This window comes from Rhinatrema bivittatum, chromosome 1 (assembly GCF_901001135.1).
Source record: "Rhinatrema bivittatum chromosome 1, aRhiBiv1.1, whole genome shotgun sequence".
NCBI classification, from domain to species: Eukaryota; Metazoa; Chordata; class Amphibia; order Gymnophiona; family Rhinatrematidae; genus Rhinatrema; species Rhinatrema bivittatum.
The window spans coordinates 56728241-56742707 of record NC_042615.1 but is presented as its reverse complement, the minus strand read 5'-3'; the positions used below and the strand labels follow the sequence as shown (position 1 = coordinate 56742707).

The following is a 14467-nucleotide window of genomic DNA, read 5'->3' as shown; positions in this document are numbered from 1 at the left end:
AAGCCCAGCATCCTGTTTCCAACAGTGGCCAATCCAGGTCATAAGAACCTGGCAAGTACCCAAACACTAAGGGACAGATTTTCAAAGGCTACACGCATAACCCAAGAAAATCTGCCCCTGCGTGCGCCGAGCCTATTTTGCATAGGCTGGGCGACATGGGCAAACCCTGGGGTGGAACAGAGGCTGCCGGCAGGCGTAACTTTCGAGATAAAGGTCAAGAGGGGGTTTTAGTTGGGGCTGGGGAGGCGGCGGAAGGAAAGTTCCCTCCAAGGCCACTCCGATTTCGGAGCGGCCACGGAGGGAACGGGGAAAGCCATCGGGGCTCCGCGCACGCAAAATGCACAAGTGTGTACCCCCTTGCGTGCGCCAACCCCAACCCCAGATTTTATAACATGCACGTGGCTCCGCGCACATGTTATAAAATCGGGCGTAAATTTGTTCGTGCTGGGTTGCACGAACAAATCTACACCCTAGCGCTGTTTTAAAATCTGGCCCTAAGTCTATCCCATGCTACTAATGCCTATTTTCTAAGTCAACTTAATAGCAGGTAATGGACTTCTCCTCTAAGAACTTATCCAAACCTTTTTTTAAACCCAGCTACACTATCTGCCTTAACCACATCCCCTGGCAGCAAATTCTAGAGTTTAATTGTGTGTTGAGTGAAAAAGAACTTTCTCCAATTAGTTTTAAATGTGCCACATGCTAACGTCATGGAGTGCCCCTTAGTCTATTATCCGAAAGAGTAAATAACTGATTCACATTAACCCGTTCTAGACCTCTATCATATCCCCCCCCTCAGCCATCTCTTCTCCAAGCTGAAAAGTACTAACCTCTTTCGTCTTTCCTCATAGGGGAGTTGTTTCATCCTTTTGGGTCGCCCTTCTCTGTACCTTCTCCATTGCAACTATATCTTTTTTTGAGATATGGCGACCAGAATTGTACACAGTATTCAAGGTGCGGTCTCACCATGGAGCGAGACAGAGGCATTATGACATTTTCCGTTTTATTCACCATTCCCTTTCTAATAATTCTCAACATTCTGTTTGCTTTTTTGACTGCCGCAGCACACTGAACCGACTATTTCAATGTGTTATCCACTATGACACGTACATCTCTTTCCTGGGTGGTAGCTCCTAATATGGAACCTAACATCGGGTAACTAGACCATGGGTTATTTTTCCCCAATGTGCATCACCTTGCACTTATCCACATTAAATTTCATCTGCCATTTCGATGCCCAATTTTCCAGTCTCACAAGGTCCTCCTGCAATGTATTACAATCTGCTTGTGATTTAACTACTCTGAACAATTTTGTATCATCTGCAAGTTTGATTACCTCACTTGTCATATTTCTTTCCAGATCATTTATAAATATTGAAAAGTAAGGGTCCCAATACAGATCCTTGAGGCACTCCACTGCCCATTTCCTAATTCCTTCCACTGAGAAAATTGTCCTTTTAATCCTACTCTGTTTCCTGTTTTTCAGCCAGTTTGTAATCCATGAAAGGACGTCGCCACCTATCCGATGACTTTTTACTTTTCCTAGAAGCCTCTCATGAGGAACTTTGTCAAACACCTTCTGAAATCCAAATAAACATGTAGATGTAGTGTATTAACGCCTTCAAAAAAGTGAAGTAGATTTGAGAGGCAAGACTTGCCTTGGGTAAAGCCATGCTGACTTTGTTCCATTAAACCATGTCTTTCTATATGTTTAGAACACTTTCCACTATTTTTCCTGGCACTGAAGTCAGGCTAACCGGTCTGTAGTTTCCCAGATCTCCTGGGGCCCTTTTTAAATATTGGGGTTACAATAGCCACCCTCCAGTCCTCAGGTACAATGGATGATTTTAATGATAGGGGGAGTACCTCAAGGAGGTATTAACCTATCTTAAACAAAAATTATTTTTTCCAAAGTCCAGAACCCTTGCCTTTGAATGAACCACCTCTATCTGTGCTGTAAAACAACCACACCTTTTGGGGATGGCATCAGAAACACTCTCCCCTATTTGTAAGCACCAGGTCCAGAATCATCCCCCTCACATGCTGATTTTGTAACCAGGATCTCCCCAACAAGACAGCAGGGATGTCCCAATCAACATCCAGCAGACTGAAATCCCTAGCAATAGCTCCCCTCCTTTCATAGCAATTCTGCAAAGGTCTTAAATATCTGCTTTTTCTGCGATTTAAGTAGAAGCAGCTTTCAGAAACTTTAGCACACCATCATAAATATATTATTAAAAACAAATCAAATGCATCAATACGGCCTCAGCAATGAAATCAAGTTCCATCTTCCACACAAAGGTTGGCAACTCTGGTGAGCCAGTTCTGTGCCCGTATTTCCAGATCTTGACTATTTTGTGTCACTTCCCACCCAGACTGCTCTGCTCTCTGCTTTCCTCCAGTTCTTTGGCTCTCTTATCATGCCCTCCAGTACTAAATTAGCTGATGTGCCACTACTGAAATATAAACCGTAAAACAAAAAAAAAAAAAACACACAAAAGCTCTCAATGACAGTTTTCATGTATATATTTTATTAGATTTGCAAGACCATCTTTTCAATAGATGGTTCATGCTCACTGCCTTGAGCAATCAACTTCAGTTCCCAGATTGTTCTTTTGCATTTGATTCTTGGGGATTTCGTTAGCAATGGAAATTCTGCTTATATTTAAAAGGAAATCAAGATTATCCTCTACACCAGTGGTTCCCAACCCTGTCCTGGGGACCCCACAGCCAGTTGGGTTTTCAGGATATGCACAATGAATATGCATGAGAGAAAATTTGCATCCTGTGGAGGCAGTGCATGCACAGTTTCTCCCATGCATATTCATTGTGGATATCCTGAAAACTCGACTGGTTGGGGGGTTCTCAGAACAGGGTTGGGAACCACTGCACTAAACAACCTAAAAATATATTTTTTTTTAACCAGTAGTGCTGCTTATTGGACCCAGTGAGTTATAATACATTAGCATCAGGACTGTCTCTCAACTAGATGGTAAGCACCAAGAAACAAGCGTCCCTTATGTATATCTGTATAGTGCTTGAGAAATGTTACATAGTAGTATCGCATTTTAATAGTGCAAGAGAATCATAGTCGATCTTTATTAATGTATCCTTTATACTTTACACAAAGGTGAATAGCTAGTGCATCATGGGAACGCATGGCAGAACTTTAAGGGCGTCTCACTCAGTGATAATTTATGCCAACAATTCAAGTGACACGCCTTTATGAGGAGATAAAACATTTCCCAGGTACAGAAGAAACAAGAGACTCCAACTGCTCCAAGCTCTTTTAAACGCGAAACTGCCGTTTTCATATCATGATCATCTCACTGGGGAGAGAGTTACAATGCATCATCAGTGCCTTTATGAACAAGTTTTTCAACTGAGACTGTATAAATCTGATTTTGTTCATTCTGCTCATCCTGTGCGAGAAGATGGTTTATCATCAATGGCTAGCCACACGAGAGCCCCGGCTCCGTCGCACTACCTTTCAAGAGCAGCTCAGGGCTGTAGTGAGGAGGAGGAGTCTGGCTTTCACTTTCCCATCTGAAGGTCACGTACAACATGATCTCTGGATAACCATTCCATAGCACCCAATTACTAAGAACTCTCATTGGAGAGAAGAGAAGCTTCTGTAGTCTCATTCCCATTGGACAGAAAAGCGATCATTCTATCATAGCAACGGAACTTAGTGACTGATGGCAGAAAAGGACCCGAGTGGTCCAGCTAATTTGCCCGGCAAATTTTATGAGTAGCAACTGCCGCTCCATGCAGGTTACCCCCATGCCTACCATTAACTGTGGAAAAAGCACGTAAAACGAAGTTGAGGGGGAGACAGGGACCAACCATTTTTAATACTTAAAAAAAAAAATAAAATAAAAAATTTAACTTAACTCCAGATGCAGTAAGCTGTTATGCAAATGCATCAGGAGTTAAAAACAGAGCAAAAACTGTAAAATGTGCATTCGACATTGACCAAATGCACATTTTAACTCAGGAAAGCAGGAGGGAGGGAGGGGGGGGGGGGGGAGGCATCCCGATAGGGAGAAAAGAAAAAGCAGAGTCCTCACAATTTATTAGCTCTGACAGCATGCGGCCGCTCTGGAAGTAATAAGGCAATGAGTGAAAGCATTCGACTTCCCATTAACCAAAGAAATGAATGGCTGACTGTGGAGATGCCATAATTAGAATATGAAAACAATACATTGTAGAGGAAATCAAATTGCAGGAGAAGCACTGCTTAGGTTTCTCATCCAGTCCAACTAGTTTTAATGTACTCAGAGATGGCGAAGCAATGTGACAAGTCGATAGCTAAAGGCAGAAGAATGCGGGCTGCATAGAGAGAGGAAGTGATAATGCCCTTCTGCAGGACCTTGGTGAGGCCTCACCTGGAGTACTGTGTTCAGTGCTGGAGCCTGTATCTCAAAAAGGATAGAGACAGGATGGAGGCGGTCCACGAAGGGCAACCAAAATGGTGCAGGGTCTGTATTAGAAGACCTATGAGGGGAGGGTGAAGGATGTGAATATATAAACCCTGGAAGAGAGGAAGTGCAGGGGAGATAAGAGACACACATTCAGATACCTGAAAGGTTTGAATGATGCATGGACTTTAAACCTTTTCCGTTGGAAAGAAAATCAGTAGAACCAGGGGTCATGAAGTGGGAAGAGCAGCGGGCTACAAACTAGAAGACCAGGGTTGAAGTCCCACTGTCGCTCCTTGTGACCTTGGGCAAGTCACTTTACCCTCCATTGCCTCAGGTACAAACTTATAGGCCAACTCAGAAAAACCAGCGGGAGAACCGGCACTCCGTGTTGAGCACCCGCTCTCCCGACACGCGCCCAGGCACCTCTCCTGGGCGCACGATACAGTATTTAAATTAGGGCTGGCGCTAATAAGGCAGCGCTAGGGTCACTAGCACATCCCTAGCGCCTCCTTATTAGTGGAAGTGGTGGCTGTCAGCGGGTCCGACAACCGACACTTAATTTTACCAGTGTCCATTTTCGAACCTGCCTACCGGTGGGCAGATTTTTTTTTTTTTTAAGAAGTTTTTTTGTTTTGTTTTTTTTAATTTTTGGGGCCTCTGACTTAATATTGTTTTGATATTAAGTTGGAGGGTGTATAGAAAAGCAGTTTTTTCTGCTTTTCTGTACACTTACCTAGTGCTGTCTGAAATTAACGCCTGCCCAAAGGCAGGTGTTACTTTCTGAGAGTAAAATGCGCGGATTGGCCGCACATTTTGCTTTCTGTATTGTGGGTGACTAACTAATAGGTTCATCAATATGCATTTGCATGTGATGAGCGCTATTAGTTTCAGGGGGGTTGGCCGCGCGTTTTCCACGTGCTATTACCCCTTACAGTATAAGAGGTAATAAACAGCGCGTCTAAAACATGCGGCTAAAAGGTGCGCTCAGCCAAGCGCACCATTCTGTATAGGCCAGTTAGATTGTAAGCCCTCTGAGGATAGGGAAATCCCTACAGTACCTGAATGTAATCCGCTTTGAAGTGCTGAAAAAAGTGCGAAGAGCATAATATAAAAATTAAAATAAATAAATCATGAAATGAAACTCCAGGGAGGATAACTCAGAACCAACCTCAGGAAATATTTCTTCATGAAGAGGATGGTGGATGCCTAGACCACCTCCTTCCAGAGGTGGTGGTGAAGACTGTGGATCCCTAAAGACTAGAGAATGGAAATGAAGAAAACAAACAGAGCGCATGGGGGTAACTTGCCGATGCGGCAGTTATTGGCCATAACCAATAAGCCTCAATGCTTTGATGCAAATGCAACATTGCTCTCTGCTTCAATGGCAGGAGGAAAAAAGGAATTGGATTCAAACAAACAATGAGTGCCCTGACTTTTACAGTCTGGGGTAAGGAGTCACAGACATAAGGGGAAAAAGCACAGGATTATTTCTATGGCCAACTCCATAAGCCAAGCACATCAAAAGCAGCACAGTCTAAATTTTCAAGGCGGCTCATCACCCAGTAAAAGAGAAACACTGGGGTAACCTGCATGGCACGGCAAATACTACCATAAGAAACTTGCTGGGCAAACTGGATGGAGCATTTTGGTCATTTTCTGCCATCATTACAATATCACTAAGTTATGTTAGAGTTGCTGGGCCTTCATTTTCCCCCAAAGTATTTGCCTAAAGCAACAAGCTGCATGCCTAATTGAAGCTGGACAACTCTGCAGACAACCCGAAGAGTGGATGGTCAAGAAAGATGATCTTGCAACTGGATGCACTGAGCAAAATATTAAATTGCTCAGTGTGTCCGTTACCTGGGTAAACGGCAGCAGCTGCCGCCACTTACCCAGATTAGTTCGGATCAATCCAGCAGCAGTGAGCTGCTGCCACTTAGCCGGATACGTCTGTACTTATCTGGCTAACTTCTGGCGATCCGCCAGATACCCGGGTGAGAACTTATTTTATTTATTTATTTAGGCCTTTTTTTTTATACCGACACTCAAGATACCAATCATATCGTATCGGTTTACAATAAACAGCGGTGCAATAACATTAACATCAACGTGAACAATAGGTGAAGAGAGAAAAAGTGAATGAAAGTTACAATAAAACAGGGGCACTTGAACTGGGAGGAGGAAAAGCCTGACTTATCCAGCTAAGTGGCAGCAGCTCACTGCTGCTGGATAGATCATCAGAACTTATCCGGGTAAGTGCTGCCATCTACCCAGAAAAAAAGGCCAGGTCAATGATTTATTCTCGTTTGCTTTATCTCTGGATATTTGTCCCTCTCTTTCGCAAATTCATTTGAACAGCTTTCAGTCTGGAAAACGGAAATGTGGTTTCTGCCTCTCTCTCTCTTTCAATAGCAGTGTGAGACTGGAGGACTGGGGGTGCAAGGAGCAGTCGTACCTCTGGAGCTGGGGTTGGAAGCAGGCTTGAATCGGGCGAGAGAAGCACGGAGCCCGATCCTCTCCCCCAGCCCAACAGAGCCTCGAAGTAGGGAAACCTCTGACTTTTTCCTAGTGTTGGAAAGTTTACTCCATCTCTGACCAGGAGTTAACTTTCCAGCTCTAGGAAAATATGAGCTATTCCTGCCCACCTACCTGCATTGGGCGGGAATAGCTAATGTGCTAGTTTTCATGGGATTTCCATGTGAGCGCACCAAAACCAACACAGTTACCTGCACATTTTCTATTTGTGAAAATCCTTGCTACATTGACTTAGCTTTATATGCAGAAAATGCACATAGGAGGTATAATCGAGAGCAACTCACAGCACACCTTATTGCATCGGCCCCTTAATGTTTTCTGATTAATGGGCCGATACAGTAAAAAACGCGGGAGAGCGGGCAAGCCCCCACTCTCCTGTGTGCGCGATACAGTAAAAAAAGTATTTAAATTAGGCCCGGCGGTAAAAAAGAGGCGCTAGGGACACTAGCACGTCCCTAGCGCCTCTTTTCGGACAGGAGTGGCGGCTGTCAGCGGGTTTGACAGCCGACGCTCAATTTTGCAAGCGTTGGTTCTTGAGCCCGCAGACGGGTTCAGAAACTGGATGCCGGTAAAATTGAGCGTCTGGGACCTCTGACTTAATATCGCCATGATATTAAGTCGGAGGCACTAATTTCTGAAAGTAAAGTGTGCGGCTTGGCTGAATTGCACGGAAATACCTAATAGGGCCATCAACATGCATTTGCAAGTTGCGGGCGCTATTAGGTTCGAGGGGGTTGGATGCGCGTTTTGGATGCGCTATTACCCCTTACTGAATAAGGGGTAAAGCTAGTGCGTCGAAAACGCGTGTACAAATGCCGGCTAACAGTGTGCTCCATATCCCAGCTTTGCTTCTAACTGAGATGAAAGCCCAAAGAAGCAAAAAGGAAAGTGCAGGAGGGAGGCTGTGGCTGTGAACAGTCTGGGAGCGGTGAGCACCGGAGCGCTCTGTACTGTATCTGCCTGTAAGTTATTAATGAAATTTCCTGCAGGCTGAAAAGTCAAGCCAAAAGTGCATGTTTCTGCGAGAATGTAACTTGCCCAGAGAACCATCACAGCTGTAAGACCTACTAATTCACTACCATGTCCTCTTCCAATTCATGCCTGTGGCATGATTTTGCCTTAAAACCAAAGTCATTCTTAAGTTCTCTGATAATACATGCCTTCAAATTGTTGCAACATAAAAAGTACGCGTGCACATATTAGACACATGGTAACATCCTGAAAAAAGGGTTTGGAGTTTGAGAGACTGTAGAACGAATTGTCAAGGTTTCAATCCACACTAGGCCTCACAAATTTCAAAAAGGTGCCGATACGACCACGGTCTGAAGCATGGAACGTAGTGATGAGGTGGTTTCAGCAACAATCTCTTCCCAGATACCAACCGAGCCACGGATTGACTGCCCTGCCTGCCTTTATTTTGAAGCAGGCCAAGGGAGAGCTTGAAGCCATGTGTGTTCTATAGTAAGAAAACATTGTCCAAAAAAAAAAAAGGGAGTCAGATGATATCTCAAGGTCTAGGATCAACTAACATAGCTGGTGACCTCCTCAGTAGCGTAAGTCGTGCATTTAGATAAGACTATCAACAAGGACAGATCCCACAACTATAAGCAAATTTTATCCACAGAACTGCAGGCAGAAAATTAGAAGCCTCGCTGAGCATAGTGTTCAGCTATCTGTGATTCTTATGAATTTTGTAAGCAATAGAAATCCTGCTTCTATTTATGGAACCCCCGCTACAAAAGCCTGTCAGATTTCATAACTCATTCTGCCCTATGCCATCCAAACCCCCCCCCCCCCCAAAAAAAAAAGAAATTCTACAAACTTGCCAATACTAGGATGGTAGCCTTCATCATAGCTTTTAAAAATGGGGGGGGCTGGCCTGGAGGCTCAGCAGGCATGCTATATACTGCCTTGAAATGCGGAGGACCTGGGTCCCATTCCCAGGTCAGATCTCTTGTATCCCCGGTCGGCCAAGGCCGGGGATGTTGCAGAGGTACAGTACGGTACAAGAAGGGAGTTCCAGTCGCTGCTCAATGGCGACACCTAGTGGTGGAACCCCAGGGTCCTACAGTGCAAACCTTTGCTGCTTGGCCCCCCCCCCCCCCGTCAAGGACTCTGGCAGCAATGACTAAAACAGAAAAAGAAATAAAATGGGGACGGGGGACGGGCGCAGAATCACCAGGTAGTTACGAATGAAGACCCATGGCACCATATCCCAGCTTTGCTTCTAACTGAGATGAAAGCCCAAAGAAGCAAAAGGAAAGTGCAGGAGGGAGGCTGTGACTGCAAACAATCTGGGAGCAGTGAGTGACTGTGAGAAATCCAGAAGCGGTGAGCAACTGGGTGCTAGGTGCCCATCCACCTCCCTCTGCTCGCGACCCCTCTCCCACTGGCCTGATTCCCTCGTCCTCCCTCCCTCTTCCCCAGCCTTCAGCCTGCCTCCCACCTGCCCAACACCGAAATCTACGTGGCCTGCCCCTCCCTGTTCGCCAGCTGCAGATTTAAGCCGGCACCCGACAGGGAACATCCAGCCAGCGTTCAGTGAGCAGCCTCTGCCCTCACTGTTAGCCTGGATTTGGGTCCCTAGCAGATGCGCTGCCTCCTGCCGACATTCGCAGCATATGGCCCCAGCTCCCCACTGCTGGCCTAGTTTCGCAACTCTCAGGTGCAAATCAGGAAACTCAAATCGGGGCTGTCCGACCACCAATTAAAGTCCTGTGTTCCCATTTCGGCACACAGAGGACTCCTGTGCTGGCTCCTGAGACGGGGCTTATAAAAGTAGGATCCCCTGACTGCCTTGTGGACCCCAGAGGTTCCAAGAAGAACCCAGAGGGCCCTAGTGGACCCCTGAGAGCCTCAGAAGACAGAAACCACAGAAGACCCCACAGGAATCCAGAAGACCCATGAGTCCTCCAACGCATTCCCTGAGAGGAAAGACACGCCGAGGAACTCACATGAGGACGCCACTACCTAATGCCACCATCTGAAAACTCCACCTCAGTATCACCTGCATTACATGATTATCTGACCTAGACTACTCTGTATACCCTACACCGCCTAAAGACCTCTCTACTACGACGGTTGAGCACTTATAGACATAACCATCTATTCAACCTCCAATGCCTTGCCATATGCTCCAAATATCACAATGAGACATGGAATTAAAAAGCAGAATACAACCAATAACAGGGCAGAGAAAATACAATGACCTTATAAACGAGAAAAACAAAAATCCAAACAAGACTAAAATACTGTTCTCCCTACTTCTACTGAATGCACAATCTATTTCCAGGAAAATCCCACTAATCAATGATATTATAAATGATCAACCACCAATAATATTGTGCATATCTGAAACCTGGCTAAATGACAAGGACAATATACTACTAAACCAATTATCGCATCCAAATTACAACCTATTCCATATATCAGGACAAGAAAGAAAAGGAGGTGGCTTACTAATAATCTGCAGAAAGGAACTCAAATTAACACTTAAGAAAACTGAAATCTAACCTCCCTATGAAATAGGGATTCTAAAAACAAAACAATTCAGAATTGTATTGTTATACTGCCTTCCAGGCCTACTCCAAAAAGGACTGCTCACCCTTAATCGAACTCTTAAAAGAATTCCCTACACCAGAGACAACCATAATACAATCTCCTAGTAATCTTCACATAAATGATTCTCCAAGATCCACCTCTTGCGATATGTTCCTTGAAGCAATGGAAGCCCTAGAATGGACTCTACCTCTGAGGCCACCCACAAAGCAGGCAATACTCTTGACCTCATATTCACAAATGCTAATAATTACAATATAAAATATTAAGCACAAAATAATTCCTTGGTCTCACCACCATCTAATTAAAGCAGATCTAATAAAAACACTCTGCGATTAGCCCTGAAATTAAAACCTCTCAAACAGTCAGATGAAAAATAAAACTGAAACACTAACGCATTAGAAACCAAAATCAACAACCTCAAATCTAAACAGATGCGATGAGGCATTTTATTCATGGGAAAAAATGATCAAGGGAATAGCAGGCAGGTTCCAAGAAGAATGGTTCCAAGAAGACAGAAACCCAATCCAAAATTATGATAATCTAAAAAAATTAACCCTGGTACAATGAAGAACTGAAAGAACCAAAACACCACCTCAGAAAACTTGAAAAACTTCAGCAAAATAAAAACCTACAGACGAATCTAAGATGCAGCAAATCTTACCTATCTCACAACAGAACACTAACGAATAAATAAAAAAAACCAAAAACCTATAATGCAAAACAAATACATGGAGTTGTTTTCAACTTAAAACTTCTGTTTGAAACAGTTAAGAGCCTAATAAAAGTCCCTTCTGCAATAACTTCGAACAATAATTTCACAAGAACCTCATATAAATGACTACGCTACAACATTAAGTGAAAAAAATCCAGAGGCTGGAACAGCAAAATGAGCCATACCTACCCTATTAACATATTGGATGGCTAATGCACCTGTTAACTGGTCATCATTTGACACAGTCTCCAAGCTGGAGATAAACAAAATCATAACTAAACTAAAACCAGCTACTCCATCCACTTGACCTGATATCTGCCTCCTCGCTGAAACAAGTAAACCAAACCATAAACCCTACAATCACATTAGTTAACCTTGCCCTTGCAGAAGGACATATGCCCCATGCTCTAAAACAGGCAATTATAAAACTTATATTAAAGAATAAATTAGGAAGATCTGACGTTTGGGACAACTACCGACCAATCTCCAACTTAACCTTCATCGCAAAAATTATTGAAAAAAAGTCAGTGCTTAGCCAATTAGAGTCTCATGTAGAAGACAATAATACCCCATATCCTAACCAATTTGGATTTCAGAAAAATTGATCAATGGAAACCCTTCTACAATTCCTAACCGACCCTATATTACAGGGCTTTGACTAATGAATCATACTGCCTAGTACTGATTGTGGTCAACAGTATCAAAGGCTGCTTTGAGATCAATCTACTTTGCCGACAGCTGAAAAAAAAAACATAGGGATCAAAAAAAAAAAACCACACTTAAAGTGGTTCACCTCATTCCTAGCAAACAGATCTTTCCAAGTTAAACTCAAATCACTTAGCCGACACATTCCAATGCTCAACAGGTGTTCCGCAAGGATCAGTGCTTTCTGCAACCCTATTTAATATCTATATGCTATCCTTGTGCAAATTACTAAACAGACCTAGGAATAAAATTCTTTCTATATGCCAACAATCTGCAGTTCTATATCCCACTAACAAAATCATTTGAAAAATACAGCATTGCTTATCTCAGAATATATGGTCACAATAAAAGAAAAACTTGCACAAATGAAGTTATCGATGAACCCCCCAAAAAAAAAACCCAGAAATAATTTGGCTGAGCAGAAACCCCTCCATCTATACCACCAGGTATGGATATTGGAAATTGCCAATTAATCCCAGCAACTCAAGTGAGAGATCTAAGAGTTCAAATTGATGAAAACTTAACTATGAGAGCCCACATATTGAAACCACTACCAAACATTGCATATTTCAGAACAGTATTACAATCTCTAATATTCTCAAACCTTGATTACTGTAATTCCCTACTTCTGATTAGTCACACAAAACCTCTGCAACTACTGCAAAATGCTGCAGCTAGACTACTGACTGGAACAAGGAAATAACGACCACATCACCCCAACTCCGATCGCTCTGCATTGGCTGTAGATTCTTGATTGAACAGATAAAGTACTTACAATAATATTCAATAACATTTATCCAATCTGATGGGAATCACTTTTAAACCACATATTCCACCAGGAACGCTCAGATCACAAAAGAAAGGCCTCCTTGAAATCCCGAACATAAGAAATTCTCATCTAACACAAACAAGAGAGTGATTTCTGTGGCTGGCCCAACACTATGGAACTCCATGCCAGATAAGCTGCGAACAATAACAGACATTAAAAAATGTAAGAGCGAATTAAAAACTTGGCTATTCACAAATACATACTGTCTGACAGAAAACTCCATGTCGCCATAAGTCTGATAACCAGAAATGTCCTGACCAATTCCCCTTACCCTTGGCCCTTCTATCGCCCAGCTGTGCCTTTCCTTAACTGTACCTGTCCTTGATCAGCACCCTCTGTCTCTAAATGTTTCCACAGTTTGCCAACCTCAGTTTTTCCACTATTTATGAACGTCAAACCTGTACACGGCTATGAACTAGTGAGTCTCACATGGAATGATGGCATATAAAACACATAAATAAATCAAACGAGAAAGTGTAAGCCTCCTCCTTCATTTCCTTCACTTGCACAGAAAAAAGTTCAAAACCTGTTACAGCAAGTTAAAAACACGTCCTTTTCAGATCTGTATGAGTAATGGAAAGTTTCATTACATATAATGAATAGTTATAACAAATGAAATATAATATGTATACACACATATACATACCAGAATAAGTTATTAAAAGTTAACATTTACAGGGTGATGGCGAATGTTTACACTCATAACAGGCTAAGTGTCACATTCGGGGAAAGAGGTGGAAGAGCTAGGCACATATATATTATTGTAGAATAATAAAAGATAAAACCCTATAGGGGGATGGCTAATATATACATTCACCTTTAGAGCTAGAGAATAGCTTGGTAACAGGGGGATTGGTAGTATTTACAGCCTGGCTAAGATGGACATGAGAAGGGGGATATTATCTACGATGGTGCTAAAGAGTTTTGAAAGAAAGTGGCTGTTTCGGTTTCGCCTCCAGATTACGGGTGTGAGCCGAAAACTCATCCACAGCCAGGTGTTTAGGATTATTAAAAAGCGAAAACCACCCCATCCAAGCGTTCTGGAAGGCGGCCATGCCCTGCCGTTACTGCCTCCTCCCTCCTGGCAGCTCATTTGCTCACAACCACTGCACGGTTTTCCCTTCCACGCAGGAGCGGGAATAAGGAAGCAGAGGCCGGCCGGCAGGTGCTGCCTCCTGCAAGACTGCCAGGATCGGACTCCCAACTTTCCCTCCCTCCCGCGGACTCGCACGCTCTGAGCCCGGGAGAGAAGGGCGGAACCTGGGGGAAAAAAAGGCAGAAAAGAAGTCCCAAGAAGGGAGCTCGGCGGCTGTACCTGCGCTCTGGAGGGCTCCGGCAGGGAAATCACGGGCCGAGGCCACGCCAAGGAAACCGGTCCTCCCGGGAGCGGCGCCGGCGAGAATAAAAAACAAACAAACAGCGGGTACCTGGGGAAGGGAGGGAGGAGCCCCGGCCGAGATAGGTGTGTGGGGGTGCGAGGCTCCTCCCCCGCCGCGCGGCCACTCCCCCCTGCACGCTTTCAGGCCCCGCCCCCCTCCCCGGGGAATCCTTCGTGGGCAGGCAGGTGCCCGCGAGCCCGCCGGGAGGGCTGCAGGGTTTTCACACAGTCTCGTGCTTTGTTTAACTGAGAAACCAAAACAACCACAAAACACGAAGCTGAAGTGACCTGGTTTCTGGAGGGGAACCTGTGTGGCGCTTTCT

At 44.1% G+C, this 14467-nt stretch overlaps 1 protein-coding gene across 2 annotated transcripts in view; it reads right to left on the bottom strand.

Annotated features, from left to right (window-relative positions):
• The window catches only part of FAM160A1 (family with sequence similarity 160 member A1), a 285642-nt gene extending 271440 nt beyond the window's left edge, over positions 1-14202 (bottom strand). Inside the window, exon 1 of one of the 2 annotated variants that reach the window (XM_029606299.1) lies at positions 14082-14202. The gene's annotated coding sequence lies outside the window, so the exon portion shown is untranslated. The remainder of the gene's footprint in view (positions 1-14081) is intronic. The other variant, XM_029606802.1, reaches the window with a different exon arrangement.
• Positions 14203-14467: the final 265 nt, after the last annotated feature.